This window comes from Musca autumnalis, unplaced genomic scaffold (genome assembly GCF_047663935.1).
Source record: "Musca autumnalis isolate F117 unplaced genomic scaffold, ASM4766393v1 scaffold_1, whole genome shotgun sequence".
NCBI classification, from domain to species: Eukaryota; Metazoa; Arthropoda; class Insecta; order Diptera; family Muscidae; genus Musca; species Musca autumnalis.
The window spans coordinates 222,239,466-222,258,582 of NW_027411644.1; the positions used below are offsets into that span (position 1 = coordinate 222,239,466).

General features: G+C 34.2%; 1 protein-coding gene across 8 annotated transcripts in view; it reads left to right on the top strand.

The window, feature by feature from the left end:
• Positions 1-19,117, top strand: part of 5-HT7 (5-hydroxytryptamine receptor 7) — a 554,635-nt gene that overhangs the window by 157,795 nt on the left and 377,723 nt on the right. The window contains exon 2 of one of the 8 annotated variants that reach the window (XM_073960269.1): positions 16,530-16,552. The exons of the other annotated variants lie outside the window; for them this stretch is intronic. The gene's annotated coding sequence lies outside the window, so the exon portion shown is untranslated. The remainder of the gene's footprint in view (positions 1-16,529; positions 16,553-19,117) is intronic. 8 annotated transcript variants of the gene reach the window in all.

Below are 19,117 nucleotides of genomic sequence, written 5' to 3' on the forward strand. Positions count from 1 at the left end.
CGACAGTCCCCTCCGATCAAAGGTATTCCACGCAATGTCTGAATTTGGTATCCCCGCAAAGCTCATCCGGCTTTGTAAGATGACTCTAACTGATACTAGGTCCTCAGTTAAAATTGGAAAGAACCTCTCCGAAGAATTTTGTACCAAAAGAGGTTTCAGACAAGGAAACAGCCTTTCGTGTGACCTATTCAACATTTTGCTGGAAAAGGTAATACGAGATGCAAATGTCAAAAGAAATGGCACAATTTACACCAATAGCCACATGTTACTTGCCTATGCTGATGACATAGACATCATGGAAAGATCAGTAAAGGAAGTAACTGATACCTTTAGGAAGGTCGAAGCAGAATCTGCGAAAGTGGGTTTGGCGGTAAACGGCGAAAAGACCAAATTGATGGTGTCGACGCGCAAAGCGTCCATAGAGCTCGAACCAACTGTAGAAGTTGGTACCTACAATTTTGAGGTAGTTAAAGACTTCGTCTACCTCGGCACTGCCATAAACACAACAAACAACATCAGTTGTGAAATAAGAAGAAGAATTGTATTGGCCAACAGATGCTACTATGGTCTAAGTAAGCAATTTAAAAACAAAGCCACATCTCGTCAAACAAAAATAACACTATACAAAACGCTGATACTACCCGTGCTAATGTATGGCTCCGAAGCATGGGTACTTGCGCAAGCAGATAAGGCAGTGCTTGGTGTGTTTGAAAGGAAAATTCTTCGAAAGATCTACGGGCCGATTTGCGTTGACGGTGAATATCGACGTCGTATGAACCACGAGCTATATAAGCTATACAAAGACATGAATATAGTTAAACGTATCGAGATGCAACGATTGCGTTGGCTAGGCCATATCATGAGAATGAGCGATGATGAACCCGCTAAAAAGGCGTATGAATACATGCCACATGGCGGTGCACGCAGAATCGGCAGGCCTAAGCTTCGATGGAGCAAACAAGTGGATGAAGAAATGGAAAGGCGCGGTATTCCAAAAAGTCAAGCGAAAAACAGAGAGGAATGGATATCTTTTCTTAGTTCGAGATATCGCAATATTCGATAATACATCCCATTTTTCCATTTTTTTTCGAAATCACGCTACTGGGCGCAATTTTGATCGAATCGTCACGAAATTTCGAGGGTTAATGAGGGTCTCACAGAGGAAGAAGCCTATTGATTTTGATGATGGTCGGATAATATTTAGGGGTCGGAATGAGCAAAAACTTTATTTGGAGAAAAAGTCAACATTTTATTCCAAAGCAAATATCTCAGTGTCTATAAGGGGTCTACAAAAAGCAAAAAAAAAGGGAATGAAAGTATAAAATATCACCTTTACAACAATGTAACGTAGGTTGTCGTAGGTGGTCTAACAACGAAGATATCGTAATAGTCGCTAACAAAAACAAACTTCTCATTTTTGCGATTTTAATAATACTGATGGATATCACACCTTTGGTTGGGGACCTTCTAAAAGCAAAGCCTGACTAGGAAAGTAGACAATCCCATCTTTGAAATTATGCAAAATGTTTTCGAGTGAAAAGATTATTCACAGAGGTAGTGGTGTGTGGTATCACATAGTCGGCCCCGTACCGACTATAGCTTGTTTTCTATTTCGAATGTTCCAGAATGACGTTTTTTGACCACTAAGAACACCAAAACCTAATTTTAGCTAACTCGGTACCGTTATATGGAGCTATTCCACAACGCGGGCCAATGTCCACAAGTTTTGGTGAAGAAGTTTCTGACCTCCCTAACCATAAATGTCAAATAATATCCAATCTTTCCTGAAAACTAAGATACAATATTAAAAAAACCTAACATCGGCAGTATGTCTTATGGCGCCATTGAAAAACATGGCCCTATGCCGGCAATTGTTTTTTTAGAAGTTTTGTCACCACTGGGAACCTAAAATGTCTAATTACAAGTAGTTCGACCCACAAATTTAAAACACATAGCTAAAACCCTCAGGATACAGAATATCGGGATATACCGTTATATGAGGTATTGTGTTCATTGTTTTTTTGTGTGGTAGGTAGGATTGTGGCCTTTAAAAATCGAGCTATTTTATTTTACCTCAGGTACTAAATTTTATGAAATTCCAAATTTAGTGGACTATAACTTTTGTGGAACAACATGGAACAAAGTTCCGTTTCCACAGAAAGATCCCCGAGAGTCTCTTCTTTTAGCCCATATATACTTTTGTACAGAAAGATCCCCGAGAGTCTCTTCTTTCAGCCCATATATACTTTTGTACCCGTCCCGTGCCGTCCGTTTAACACTTTTTTCAATTTATTGAAATTACATGGGTAAAAATGAGTGTTTTTCTATACTGTTTCCATATGAATTACAACTTTTTGACACAAATTCACATTTTTGTGAGTATATGGGTTTTTATACGAGTAATATAAGTCTTATGAAAATCCAAAGAGTATTTTTTTTAATTTTTGAAAAAATTTAAATTTTTTTGTAATTTTTTTTACAAATTTGTGAAAAAAATTTTTTCGACATTTTTTCGAATTATTTGTTTAGTGTTTTGGTAATTTTATTGTTTATTTGTTTGTTTTTGACATAGGAAAATACAAACACACTCATATCTTGATGAAAAATAGTTTAAAAAAACTCTTAAGTTTAATTTTGACCATGATTTTCTCTGCAACTACCAGACCGAATGTGACCGCTTATTACTCGTCTGAAAGCTGATTGTGTTATCTATCTAACAAAAAAAGAATTATGAAAATATCTCTATCCGTTCAAAAGTTACAGAATTTTGACCAGGAAAAAACGATTCTGAACCACTGTGCCTCGTACAAAAAGTTGACAGTATTGAACTATTACTGCGACATATACATAGCTTGATTATGTTTACACTTTCAACAACTAAAATTGTGGGATATCTGTATATATTAGGCTGTAGCTCTGTTATCTGACCATGTACATCAACATAATTGGCTTCAATGGAAAGGTCAAGAGTTCCTCTTCTGAACGTGTGTGGAACATATCTACCAGGACTACAGTTATAGTCATTATACTAAAAATTTTACAAATTTTCACCCAAATTTTCAGGTCCATTTAACCCGCTAAATTTTATCTGATCATCACGTTAAATTGCAAGGTACTTCTTTGTCGTACACCCATACCTTACATAAAATTTCGGATCCGAAAATTGCCGATCAGATGCCATAAAATTGGATATACATTTTTTGTTTGGTCCACTTCAACAAAAGAAGTATATTCTGCTCTGAACCCGACCTCCATACAAAATTTCGTCAAGATTGATCAATGATTGCGGCCTGTAGCGTGAACAGACGGACGGACACACATCTCAAAATCGTATTATTTCGTCGAGATATACATTTTGATATACCACATGGGCAGGGACGTACGCAGGGGGGGGGCACGGGGGGCCCGGGCCCCCCCCAAAATGGTTTGGTCCGACAAAATTTTTTGAGCTACTTTAACAAATTATTACGATTTTTTCTCTAGAATTTTTTTTTGAAATTTAAAATGAAAACTGATATTGTTCTGAAGGTTCTGTACTGAAAATGTACTTTATCAACAAGCTGTCTGAAGAAATATTTAAAATTGTTTGTTTGAGTACGCTCTTTGAGAGAAACTTCCAGTAAAACTGAATTCCTTATGCCATGCCTGTGTTTTAGAATTCGTATTCAAAAGGATTACAAATTCATTATCGTGCGGATTAGAAGTACATAAAATGAAGTGTCTATTGGACAATATGTACGACATATCAAGGATTTTACGTGGAGTATATCTCGAAACCCAATTAGAAAATTGATTTAATGCCTTAATCAATATTTTGTATTCCTATTTTATATTAACTTATTGCTAAATAGTGGGAGAAAATAATAGAAAAAAATTTATTGTTGTGCATCATAAAGTGATAATAGGTGTGTTCGTTTACTCAATAATTTGTACAAGTCCAGTAACTTCTTGTAAACGACCAAGGTCTTTTGTATTGGCCTGTAGAGCAAACAAACAACATCCAGTAACACTTCCCAGCAAAAATTCGGATCCAGTAGTCATTACGTAACCCATTACAAAGAAATGTAAACAAGCTTCTTTTCCCATTACAAGTAATCTGAAAAGTAATGGGATACTTCTTAAAAAAATTACAAGGCAAACCTACTTACTTTGTTCCTCACTAAGTAATGAGGACGGTGGTACAGTGAGTGTGTGTCCGACTATAAATCCTAGGGTTGTGTGTTCAACGCTCACTGTCGGCAAGCGAGTTTTTTTTAACTAAAAAATTACAGTTCGTGGTGCACATGTGTACTGCACATTTAAGTTCTTAAGCAACCCTTAATGTTCGTGTGCGTGGCATAGTATGTAGTGTCTTTGGCTAGAAATCAGAGGGTTCGTGTGTTCAACTCGCACAGCAACCGAAATAAAATAACGTAAAATAAAAGTAAGAAGTGTAATGAAATTAAAAAAAATCTCTACATCAACTGTTCTAAAAATAGAATTTTTTTCAACTTACTTTTCAACTTCTGGTGGCCACAGAATAACTAGATATTCTAGTGGTCTTAAAATAACTACAAACTGAGTGCGACATGCCCTTGTAAAAATAATGGGGAAGAAAGGGGGTTTGCGAGTAGTTACGGCTGCCAAAAATCCCTTACAAAACCCATGATTTTGGGAGGACTTTTTTTGCTGGGTTGGTACACATTTTGAGTAAACGAACACACATAATATCTGCTATAAATAGCATGCCCATCTGAATTTTTCCTATCAGTATTTGTAGCTGAAAACAACCGTAAACAAAATTAATGTTCAAACTTTGGTTATTTGGTATTGTATTAAAATCTGCTGTTATTTGTATTGTATATCACGGTGCTCTTGAAACAACTTTAAACGAATGAAGCTTACACCTGGGTTCATATATGAAAAAAAAAAATAAAAAAACGCATTTTTAGGGTATTTCAGGTTTTGACCGTTTTGCAGGAAAACCACAAGCCCTATCCAAATGGAACTAAAAAAATGTTTTAGCAGTGAAAACTGTTTTTGAGATATAGAAATTCAAATTGGGCAATTCACTGACTGTATTGTCTCCTTATAAAACAATGTCATGACTGCAATTTCCCAAACCATTATAACTCTCGAACAGATCTACAGATTTTGTCCAAAATTTGGATCTCGCAATATTTTGGACACTTCCCTTGCCAGACTTCAAAATATTTCTCTAAAATCTTGAGCAAAGTCCAATTCGATTTTTTCGAGACCTACAGTAAGTTCGAATATAGATCGATTCACTTGAGGTCTTGTTTACAGCGATATTGTATTTTTCGTGGGTAAGTCAATGGTTATAACAGGATTGGTCCAAAAGCTCTAAATCTTACGCCGACCAACTAGTTTGACATCCAAAATTAGCTCCACTTCAAAAATTGACTATATCAGTCTATCCTTTCAGGTATCGTATGTACAAAAGTGCAAAACTTTTGCGCTTTCATCGATGTCACATTTTTGATCATACCCAGCAAAATGTTTGTAGCCAAAGAAGTAGTTGAATCATGAGTGCAAGTGATTTCGGACTACATCTTTTTACGTGAAAGAAGTCTTGATTTTTACAAGGGCATGGTGCAGTGAGGATACTGTCTAATTTGCTTCTTAAGTACACATTTTGCATTAGTTCTTTGTAGTGGATATACATTTCATGGAATGTATTTTGTATTGATTTTTCGATTAATTTAAAAATTGATTCACAAGCATGCATTTTGAGGATATGGGAGACGTTAAAATCTATTAAGCGCGGATTTTTCATTGATTTGAGACCTCAGGGCCATTTGGAAAAGAGTATTTAAAAGTGTTGTGGTAACTTCTAATTTATATTTATGGCCTCTTTCTCTAATTTCATTCAAATTACTAACAATCTCATGTTTTTGTAGAACATTTTTGTTTGAAAAAACAGTTGTTTGATAATAGTTCGATAGTCTTAATGAAATTGAAATACAATGAATATAAAACAATGGAATATCTCAAATAAATCATTTTAAAAAGCGACTGAGTGCAAATAAAATTCAAATAATTTTATTCTAGAAAGTTAGCTTTTATTACTTAAAAATACCCAAAAACATCTTAAAACGCTTCTTGCATAGAGTCATGCAAAATAGGTGATAAATATCTAAAATTGATTGCATCCTAGCTGCACCATGCCCTTGTAAAAATCATGACTTCTTTCACTTAAAAAGACATAGTTACTTGCACTCATGATTTAACTAATTTAGGCTACAAACAAATATACAGTCTGATATTTCTTGCACCTATGATTATCTTTTTGGATACAAACATTTTGCTGAATAATTAAAATACCATGAAATAAATTGATTCTTGTGTTCTTGAGAATTTTCTTTTCAAAAAGTTATTATAAATCTAAACCAAGGCGAATTTAACAAGGTGATCCAATAGTTGACGTTAGGTTGTAGTCTTCATTTGCTGTCAAATTTTTTTTGCGCGAAATATCCACAAAAGTTAGAAGAAAACGTTAAAATATTATTCGCGAAGCTTAAACAAAGATGTTGTACACAGATATTTTTTATAGAAGCGAAATATTTGTTATTTATTTTTGATTAAAAATATGTTTTGACAGCAAATGAAGACATAGGTTGTTATTATTGTATCACCTTCTTTCTTACACCATGATCTAAACATTGCTAAAATGTGAAAATTTTATGAAATGGATTCAAATCGGACATTGTCAAAATGTGAAAACCGGAATGCATTTTTCATGACTCTGCGTAGACTGCTTCTAAAAAATCTATTCAATCTTTACTTCACATAGAACAACTTCAAATAAATGTTGCTGGGTAACGCCAATAATCGAGAAGTTGTACACTCCAAATATTTCGAAGTAATGTCGAAAAATTTATACGTCCAAAAATGGAGACAAAATTCGGAAACTTCCTGGCTTTACAATTTACAGAACAAAAATTGGCTATGTAGTCCGTATTCTACATATATGCCTACGAGTATATATATGTAGGCAAACCCGACTGCTACTTTTTCCTGTTTTCCAGAAATCAAAAATGATGAATTTTCATAACTTTGCCTCCTCTGTGCCGACAGAAGTGATTGGTTGTTGGAAACCATTGATGTATCTGACGGAGTTTTTCGACTCAACCTATTTATACCCTATACCACAATATGGAAAAGGGTATTATAAGTTTGTTTTGGTAAAAATTCATGTAACACCGCGAAATATTCGTCGGAAATCCCCAATGTGGTATACCAATCTTCATATCTCGACGAGATAAAGCGATTTTGAGATGTGTGTCTGTCCGTCCGTCCATTATAAATTGTAAACACGCTCCAGGCCGCAGTTATGGACCGATTATAACTAATTTTTTTTAAGGAGGTTGGGTTCGGGCCAGAATAGAAATGATTAGTTTTTGGTGATGATCGTGAAATGTTCAGGGGATGAAATGGACCAAAAACAAAATAATAACCCGTAAAATTTTAAACAAAGTTTGAGTTTTTGATGAAGAGGAAGCGTACAAACTAACTTGAAGATCAGATAATACTTAGCGGGTTAAATGGACTGAAACTTTTGTGTGAAATTGGTAAAAATGTCAATACCGTAGCGGTTAAACAACGGAAGTAGTAGTACTACATAAGTGGGTTTCATTACATTTTAGTTTGTGTGAACTAAATTTTCCTTTCCTGCTACAAAAATGTCTTTGTCATGCTAGATAACTTTTTGGTTTTGGTCATAAGTACTATACATTACATCTCTGATATTTGATAATTCAATTTTCACAATCATTGAAAATAAGTTCCGTGGAGAACGATTGTCCATGGATAGTGGTATAGGGTATCCCATAGATACCCTATAGACTTTTCTTACTTGTTTTTTTCAGGATATAGCTTAGTTGGCTTTCATTAACTCTATCACTTCTGGTAAAATAGTAACCCTTTGGTGTTTTTTTGCAAGTAACGAATATTATTTTCTTACAATAATACAAAACTTTTTTAATGGCACGGAAATTAGTGTGTAATATATGCACTTTAAAGAAGAAACGGTGTTATGTTCGGGTCAAACTGTTTATATCCTCCAAACACAGTATATATCTATTCGCACTTTTTGCATGGAAGTTCTTTCACCAAATCCATATTAGTGACGATATTTTTAAAACTTATGCTAATAGCCACAACAACAAAACACATGGTCGTAAGTCAAACTGTCCTGAGTATGCTTAGGCTAAACACTGACAAACTTTCCAAAAAAATGTCAAATGACGTTTGGCGACACTGCGTGTTGCCTAAACCAGAAGGTTTTTAGTGCCCCTCGTGCATAAAATCATCAAAAAACCCTTTAAAATAGCTTTACGTAACGATACCCAGCAAAAATACTCATTACAAATTGGCCTACTTTCTCATTATTTTAACACGGGCATGTCATAGGGGGTAAGTACTTATTTTTTGGCACTTAAAAGTAAATAAATAAGTATTTAAATAAGTAGTTACGACTTGAAGTAACCAGGCAGTAATTACTTATTTATCTACTTTTTAGTGGCCAAAAAATAAGTACTTACTCCCTATGACATGCCCGTGTTAAAATAATTAAAAAGTAGGCCAATTTGTAATGAGTATTTTTGCTGGGTACATAACATTTTTAATTTTCATGATTTTTGGTCATGTTGGGCCCCCCCCGAAATGAAATCCTGCGTACGTCCCTGCACATGGGGGTCCACCATGAATATTTCGCGGTGTTACATGCATTTTCGAAAAATATGCTTATAATAATCTTTCCACATTGTTGTGTAGGGTATAAATATTAAACAATTGATCAACTGCAACTGTGTTAAAAATGAGTTACCAGATTTGAACTAAGCGGACCAAAGCAAGTTAAATAAAACACTGTAAAAAATATACTCACCTTCCCTATTAAGGACGAGTATATATAGTCAAACTTCAGTTTTTTCATATTATTTGAAAAGTAATATTCACTCGCGAACCGAATTGTTTTTAAAATACACTTCGACATTTTTAGCGTTTTATTGACAATTCATTTTCCACTCGCTTATTTTCTAAATCATATTATTATCCACTCAAACTGGTAAACGTTTATTTATTTATCAATGTTGTTTTTACTTTGTATTTTTTTCATTTTAATTTTTTACAACACTTTTGAATACTCGTACAAATGTATTAAAAAACACAATATTAGAAAGCAATATTAAAAAAAATGTGGTTATAAGTTTTTCATTAACTTTTCACCCTAGTATTTTGATACATACCCCCATTATAATAAGTCTTCTTTTGTTGAAGTTTGGATTTTACGGACAAATGTATAACGTTCCGATAAACTTAAACTTAAAAGTGATCATTAAATTTCAAGGAGGACATTCTTGCCCTTAACTTTTAATGTCAAACATATATTTTTAATGCTCCCAAATTGGTTTATTTTGCGTTTTTAAATCCATCCAATAGTAAAAGAAAACATACCTATTATAATGGCCCTTATTAAAGTAAAGTTTACGATATCAAAATAAACACCTATATCTACTCACAAACTTCAAACGAAAGTTTCTGTTGTTATTGTTTGCATTTTCTTATAATTTCACTTGCACCTTCGTTTTATTTTTGATTGTAACCCTTTTTATTCATTTCTATTAATTGTATGCCCTTTTTACTCCATTGCTCTTTTCCCCATCTGTTACCCTCCAATGCATTTCAAATTCCATTCATTGAAAAAAGCAAAACAAAAAAAATGATTTTGTTTGCTCCACTTTTTATGACGACACACGACCAACGCGCTGAGATTAATTTGTTTACAAATCACATACACTCGACAATTTAACACTTATAATTAACACATTTTAACCAACCTTACACAAATAATAATAATTATATGTTTAAATAGTAATTTTATGTTAAATAATTGCAAATAATAAACACAAACAAAATGGAGCCAACGAAAGAACGTGCGAACGATTTTAAAGTCTAACAAAAACTAATAACATCAACAAAAACGAAACAATGGGGAATAGAAGAAGAAAAAGAAGTAAGTCATGCTCTGAGAAAGAGAGTTATCGAGACAATATTACAGAATAAAGAGCTTAGTTTATGTTGTTATGATCAAGAGTTTTTCTTCTTTTTAAGAGATTGCAAAGGGATGTGCTTCAGTTACAAACATTTTAGTTACAATAGAAACAAATTAACAAATCAAGGAATGTAAAAGACTAAAATTATATGGGTTTCTATATTTGTAGGCAATAATGATATTTATTATAACTTCAATAAATTATTATACTTCTGAATATTTGGGAAAATCTAATTAAACGTTTTTTGGAAGTTTCTTTCGATATTTATTCAGTTTTAAACTTTATTGTAATTAAAACCAATTCTCTAAATTAAACAATTAATTACGTTTTAAGGTCTAAAAGTTCATACTTTTGATGTAACATGAAGAATATTTTTGTAAAAATATATTAAACCTAATACGAATAAATGAAGAGGATTTGTTACCCAGTTTTACTTGTAAGGAAGAAATATTATACATCCGAAATGGGAACACAAAATTAAATATATCGGAGCTATTAATAATATCAAAGCTTCAACCCTTTTTCATTCGAAATTTACCCTGAATTGCCATAAGATTCAAATCCTTGAGTTAGTGTCAGACTACCATTTGTCTTCTACCTCTCGGTATTTTATAGAAAGACCTTTTGATTTTCTGTAGGATGACCTTTAAGACTTCTATACAAAGACCCTAAAGTCCTTTATAGACCTTCTAGTTTTCTATAGGAAGTCCTTTTGGGTTCATGTGGGAAGATCTTCATGTCTTCTATAGGAAGATCTTCTGGTCCTTTATAGTAAGACATTTTGATATTTTATAGGATGGGCGACTTTAGAAATACCAAAAAATATTGGGTCTTCTGCATGAAGACCTTAGAACTTTTATGGAATCTTTTATAGGAATATAATAAGGATCTTTTGGTCTACTCTAGGAATAACTTTCCGTTTTCTATATTAAGACAGGAAATTCGCTTGATATCCTACAGAAGACCATGCTGATGGCCAAAACGTCTTCCTGTAGAGAACTGAAAGGACTGGTTTTGTGGTCTTGGTCTTCTATACGAAGACCTTTTGGTCTCATATAGCAGGACTTATTGACTTTTATTGGAAAACCTACTGGCCTTCTACAGAAAGACCTACTGGACTTTTATTGAAAGACTTTTGGTCATCAGGAGAGTCTTTTATAGAAAATCAAAATATTCTATACGACGATCTGTTGGTCTTCTATAGGAGGACTTATTGACTGGAAGACCTACTGATCTTCTATAGGAAGACCTAATGATCTTCTATTGCAAGACCTTTTAGCCTTCTTTTGAAAGACCCGTTGGTCTTCTTTTGAAAGAGCTTTTGGTCTTCTATGGGAAAACCTTTTGATCTGCTATAGCAAGACCTATTGGACTTCTATAAGTAGGCCTATTATTCTTCTATAAGTCTTCTATTGAAAGACCTTCTGTCTTCTTCTAATGGAAACAGTTTGGTCTTCTAGAGAAAGTGTCTTCCATAGGAAGCCATATTGCTCTTCTATTAGAAGACCTATTGGTCTTCAATAGGAATGCCTTTTGGTCTGTTGTTTTTGGTTTTCTATTGAAAGAGCTTTTGGTCTTCTATGGGAAAACCTTTTGATCTGTTATAGTAAGACCTATTGGACTTCTACAGGAAGGCCTATTATTCTTCTATAAGTCTTCTATTGAAAGACCTTTTGTCTTCTTCTAATGGAAACCGTTTGGTCTTCTAGAGAAAGTGTCTTCCATAGGAAGACATATTGTTCTTCAATTAGAAGACCTATTGGTCTTCAATAGGAATGTCTTTTGGTCTTCAAAAGAAAGCACTTTGGACCTTCTATAAGAGGGCCTAGTGATTTTCTATATGTCTTCTACTGAAAAACCTATTGGAAACAGTTTGGTCATCTATAGGAAGAGTGTTAGGTCTTCTATAAGAAATCTTTTGGTCTTCTATAGAAAGAACTTTTGATCTTCCATAGAAGGACCTTTTGCTTTTCTATTGGATGGTCCATTGGTCTTTTACCTTCTATAGGAGGACTAATTGATCTTCTATTGGAATATACTGGTCTTCTATAAGAAGAACTATTGATCTTCTATTGGTCTTCTATTGAAAGACCAATTGGAAAGAGTTTGGTCTTCTATAGGAACAGCTTCTGGTCTTCTATAAGAAGACGTTTTGGTCTTCTTTATGAACAACTTTTTGTCTTCTCTAGGAAGACCTTTTTGGCCTTCCATAAGAAGGCATATTGATCCTCTATTCGTAGACCTACTGAAGCCATATTGGTCTTCTATGTAAACGCCTAATAATAGTCTATTAAAGCACCTATCGGCCTTCTATTGGAAGACTTATCGTTCTTTTATTGGAAGACTTATCGGCATACTGTTGGAAGAACTATTGGTTTTCTATAGAAAAGCCTTTTGATGTTCTAAGAGAAAACCTTCTGGTCCCTTATAGGAATTACATTACAGCTTATTTAGGAAAATCTTTAGATCTTTTGTAGGATGTACTTTTGGTAATCTGTTGTCTTTTTAGGAAGACACTTTGGAACTCTACATGAAGTTATTTTTGTTTGCTTTGGGAAAGTCATCATCATAGCAGAAAGTATGGACTTGACCAGAAAAAAATTGGACTCCAAGGGCCCCTGTATAAAATGATGAAAAAAAAAATAATAAACTATTCTGGGCATGCCCTTAAACCAGATTGTATGGAAATTTTTGAAATTATGTGTTGGAGGCACCTAAGGCATGGACCTCTATAGACCATATTTGACCCCGATCTATGTCTCAAGTAATTTTACGATGAATAACTTTTGGATCAAATCGGTTAATTCGTTCAAAAGTTATGCACACCATTTAAGCGAGAAGTAGTGGAGTAGCCAGGAGTAGTAGTGGACCTAAATTTGGGCAAAATATTCGGGTATGTTCTGTGACACACTTCACATCTCACTTCATGCCTCAAGCATTTTGTTCACCCCATTTACCCCTATTTTTGGCGAATTGATTGGGGCTAAGCTGCATTAGTGTATTTAAAAAGAAGATTACCCTCTAGTCCATACAATACTCGCAAAATAAGCGTAAAGGCTGTCGAAAAAAATCCTCTCACTTTACACGAGAGGTGAAGTGTGTCACAGAACGTACCCGATTAAGAAGACTAGAGACTGGTCCGAATCGATGATCCGTTGGAAAATTGTTGTGCGCTGCAGCCAGACAGCTGGTCTAAATCGACTCATAATTGTCTGAAATAGATTTCGTTCAAACATATCTGTTTTAACCTCAGCCTTTAGGCTAGAAATGGTATATACACTTCAATAGGGGCAAAATGTGCCTTATCGAAATAATGGTTTTAGACCCCAAGTATGTTTGGACGAAATGTGTTTCAGATAATTTTGAGTTGATATAGCAATGTCCGTCCGTCTGTCTGGCTGGCTGGTGCGCACGATAACTCTCGAACGGATGAACCGATTCGATTCAAATTTTGGCTTTCGTAGTATTTTGTCCAAACTTAGTTTAAGTTCGAAGATAAGCTTATCGGTCCATTCCTTCCGGTACCCCCCCCACAAAAGTTCCAAAATGTTCGGAAATTTTGTGGGCATGATAGCTCTTGAAGGGAGCAACCGATGTGGTCCATACTTTGCTCATCGTGAAATTTCTACCTAGATGAGGTTCTAATATGGACTCAATCGGCCCACTCCTTCAGGTACCTCCCACACAAAATTTCGGATAAGTTCAGTTTAGGACCTGCTCTCGAATCGCTTTGATTTTTGTTGAAGCGATTTGCATTCGCTACCTCCATTACGACGGTAAAAGTTTCATCAGGGGCAAGTCCACACTTCCTGAGAAAATGACCGGAAAGGTGCAAAAGCCTCTATGACACCTTGTGTAGTGGTAATCTATACTTTGTACATCCTAATATATCTACCAGATATAGATCAGGTTCGAATATGGACTATATTTGTCTACTGCTTCTGGTACCTCTCACACAAAATTTCTGATAAGTTCACTTTAAGACCTGCTCTCGAATCACTTTGATTTTTGTTGAAGCGATTTGCATTCGCTACCTCCATTACGACGGTAAAAGTTTTTTCAGGGGCAAGTCCATATTTCTTGGGAAAACAGCCCGAAAGGTGTAAAAACACGCTATGTCACCATATGTGGCGGTCTGAGAGCACGATAACTCTCAAACTGTTCAACCGATTTGGTCCAACATTTGGTCTTCGTCATATTATATCCAAACTTAGTTTCATGGGCAATACCGGTCCACAACTTTCGGTACTTCTCCCCAATGTTTAAAAAATATCACTAAAATGCTAGGACGATATCACTTGAATGGGGCAACCAATTTGGTCCAAACTTTGGATCTCCTAATATTTTATCAACATTTAGTTTAACTTCTAAAATGGCCAATATCGGTCCTCCCTAAAGGTACCTGCCCTACAAAAGTTCAACATTTGTGTATTGGTGCAGTTAATTCCTAATCCACGTTTTTGTCGGCAAGTTCAAATGTCTAAAAAGGGCCGCAAAATTCTGAAGAGACCTTAAATACATTCGATCTGTCCGGAGGTAAAAGTTTCGCTTCACTTGTTCAAAAGTGTATTAACTCTAAATTGTGAAATTTTCACGTTTTTATAAAATACGATGAACGCTGATCAAGTCTACCCTCTGTAAAAATCATCCATTATTTTATCTGATCTTTCCTCAAAAATACCGTTTATGTCACTTTTCATGTCTTCAGAGTAACTACTATGTATGTCTTTTGGCAGACTATGAAAATTTTCATTAACATGAAAATGAGTTTATTGGTAAGAGGCGTGAAGAGGGTGAAACTCTGTACACAAGGTTCTGTAATCTGAAATTATTCTTTGTGTTTAAATTCTTAACTCTCAAACCAATACAAAGCAATGAAAATTTTCATATGATTTAATGTATGAGAATTACAAAGAAATTTCTAATGAAAATTTGCATAGTCTGATGAGTTTTTACCTAAGATTACATAAAATCTTAATTATAAAGTTATTGGAAACAAAACGCTTCCGCACAAAAAGTTTTTAATGTTTTTATTTTTCAGAAATGTTGACATTTTTTTGAAATCACTGTAAGCAGACATTTTACTGAAAACAATGTATAGGGCCACAGGGCATAACCGGTTGTTTCCCACTAATTTTATCATCGTATTATAACCTATATATCATTTTATATTATATATAACTTTATTTCATATATCATCAAAATTAAAAGTGATTTGTGCGGGAGCTCTTTTAATATTTAAATGGAATAAAAGTTATTTTAGTCATTAATAGGCAAAACGTCAGTCATTCGTGCAACAGGAAATATTTTTTTGAGATTTTTTTTTAATGTCATAGTATTTTTTTTCAAATAAAAAATTTTTTTAAAATTGCTTGTGCGGCACCTTTTTTATTATAAAATGGAATGAATGTTATTTTATTATTATTTTATTTCATTCTCACTACAAGAAAGCATTTTTGTGAAAAAATGTCGAAAATTCATAACCCTAATGTACATATCAAACTAAAACATAGAAAATGTGAGTTATTACCCGTTTGTTGAACAGAAGCGATAAAAACATTGTTTTGATGATGAGGCACATTTTAATCATATCAGAGGTATATACTCTCGGTACCCTAAAGGATTATGTATGAGAAGAAATTTGGTCTTTCGTAAAAAGGCATTTACATATTTTCTAGGAAGCTCACATGACAATGTTATCCCTTTCTTTGTCCTGGAGGTAAACTTTTTAAGATAATATGGGATATATTTTTGGTCTCCTAAAGGAAATCTGTACTGTTTTCCTATTAAAAGTAATTGTATTTCAAAAAAAAAAAAAAAATATTTGAGACTGTAATAGGAAATATTTTCCGTCTTCTCAAAGAAGTATTACGGTGTTATAGGGATTTGTTTTTCCTTAATAACGCAATTGTTTTGTATACAAAAATATGTGTTATGGCTGAGCAGGACTTTTTGCTCATATAAAACAAAATTTTGGTCTTTAAGAAGTTTGTGTTGTTGTTAAATTAAATATAGCAAATTTATTCCTAATCATTCATATATTACCTGCATATCTTTCAATTTTCTATAAACTACACATTCGATGGATGATAAACACTCTTAAATGACGAATTTAGCAAATCTTCACTAAACCATCAGTAACGAAATAAAAAAAAAAACATGAAAACAAATATAACCTACTGATTAAAATATCCTTAAATCAACAAATCAAAAATTCCTTCTGATGATTGCATGTTATTTATTGCCTAATTTATTACAACTGACAATGGCACAAAGTGCGGTTTTGAGCCAACAAATAAACCAAAAATAAATCAGATATTTTCACAAGGCTTATTGTTGTAATAACATAAATACAAATTGATTCTCAGTATTTTTTGTTCAAGGATACACAAGGAATTTATGTTTAAAAAGCCTTGAACTTAGCATTCACCTAAAATCAGATTATATTCACATTTCCTTTTCTTTCGTTTTCAGCACATCGCGGTTTGGAAGTGTTGGTATGAATGGTTTTTATTGATTTTTTGTTGTCGTTGGGTGTTTGGGCTTCTACTGTTGTTTGCTGTATTTTATTTATGCGACATCGTTGTCATAGCCATGTAGTACTTGAGGTCGTGAGCATGTGAACAATGGAATTGCCTATAAAATATATGGCCCAGTCATTACGTGTTGGATGGGAAGTAGGAGGGAGGTCACCCATACGTATACACATAATTACATTGAAACATGATTTGCAGCCATGTTTATTGGCGATATATATGTATGTGTGTATATTGAATTTACTGTCATAGATTCCGGGTATAATTCTTGCTAAATAATGTATCAAACCTGTTTTAAAACAACATTTTCTTCCAGACTTACTTTAGCAGATTCTTTCTAGGCATTTGGAAAGTTTGTTTTGCAAAAAAAATCATGTAGCATCGTGAAATATTGTGGTATGTATATTAATTTTCATATCTTGACGAGATAAAGCGATGTAGCGATTAGTGTCTGTGGGGGTGAACTGCTCCAAAAACATAATTTTTAATTCGATTTTGGAGCTTTTCTGATTCTTTACCTTTATGACATTTCCGTAGGTTTAACCATTTCTAATATATAGAAGTTGAAATTGGGACAATGTCATGCACGGTGCGTTGTCCCAATTACAATTTCTATATCTCAAAATGGTAAAACCTACGAAAATATTATACAGATCAATTTTGTAGAGAATTTTCAGAGTTAAGATTCTTTCTCTAATCCACCCTAAAATGTGAACTTTGATCGCGATTTATTTAAAAAGCGCTGCGGGATTTTTTTTTTTTTTTTTTTTGATATTTCTCATCTATGAACATTGTAGTTTAAGAATCTGTAAAAACTTCCACCCATTTAAAGTTATTTCAGGCACACCGTGATTAGTTAGTCTCAAATTCGTCCCAAAGTTCCCAATTGTTCTTGAAAATAATACGTACGATTAATACTGGTCCAATGATTTGGTCCAAAATTTTTCCTAGTGATATTGGGTGCCACCTTGGTGCAATGGTATGCACCACCGCCTTGCACGCTGAAGGTCGTGGGCTCGATTCCCATGCCAGGCAACATAAACAATTTCAACGGTGGCAAAATACCTCTCAGTAATGTTGGCAACATTTCCTGAGTATTTCAGCCATGTAAAACTTCTCTACAAGTGGTGTCTTAAGACACGCCGTTCGGACTCGGCAGTAAACAGTAGGTCCCATATCATTGAGCTAATATGAATCGAGGTGCACTCATTAATATGAGAGAAGTCTCCCTTGTCCCGTATGGGATGTTTGTGGAACAATTACACATTATGATATTTCCAGATCAGGTTTGAAATTTTCACACATTCAAGAGTTACACCCACAAATTTTGAAAATTTTCGAAAAAGTGAACGTTTTGGATTGTTTAAAGTTTTTTACAACACTTTGTCCTCGTCGACTGTTTTGGGCAAATCCATACTTCCTAAGACAATGACCGAAAAACTTAAAAAAACCCTGCCGGCATCAACTAAAATTACTGAGCACGATTACATACGACTTGAAAATTTGATTTAGCCGAAACTTCACTCTCATTAAATTTCCTCTGAACACACATCAAGTTCCAAGAACGTCTTTACCGGACAACCTTCGGGTACCTCCCTTACAAAGATTCAGAACTTAAGTGCAGTTAAAGGGGTACAGGAGAATTGTTTTGAAGACTTCATCGAAGGTAGTCCATGTGATACTGATTACAACAATATAATGCATTTTTGGTAGGCAAGTATATGCTTCCTGGGCTAATGACCCAAAAGCCCAAAAATATCCTACTGTGACCAACTAAAGATAACACAGGCAAAATCACAAATGAAAGGAAACACACCAGAATAAGATCCAGTTCCCACATGTACTTTGGAGATTGGAAATTTAAAATAATGACTGTAATCATGACTACATTATACTTTTTTCTGGAGGAAGACAATGCTTTCTAAGATATAGGCCCAGAAATGACACAAAATTTAGGGCTAATCTTTAAAACATCTCACGCACTAATGCTTTTAGCAGTCTTTTCTACAATGCACAGTGGTCCCACTTGTTTGGAAAAGAGTGCCAACAATAGTTCTAAGCGAGCTACAACCTCCAAATTTTAAACGTAGGTTTATAACAAGCCAAAAAAGATAGAAAACCATTTTAAGTGGATGTAGGTCCATATTTGGGTAAAGCTTCCATAGAAAGATACCGCCCAATTTTTGATATTTTGACGATTTTGGCCAAATTTACCAACCGATGTGGATGTTATTTTGCATTTTGAATTCTGAGTAAATAAACCACCTCCTTGTAAAAATATATTCAATATAGGTCCACGTTTAGGTATAGCCGGTATATTGACAATTTTAGCGAAATTTTCCAACTGATTTGGCTGTAATTTAGAATTTTGAGTTCTGAGTGAACCAAGTACCTCCATGCAAAAAATGGTCAATATCGGTCTTCGTTTAGGTATAGATCCCATATAAACGTACCTCTCGATTTTCGGAATTTTGACGATTTTACAGGCGTGGTATCAGAGGAATAACTTAGCGGGTGGCAGATGGG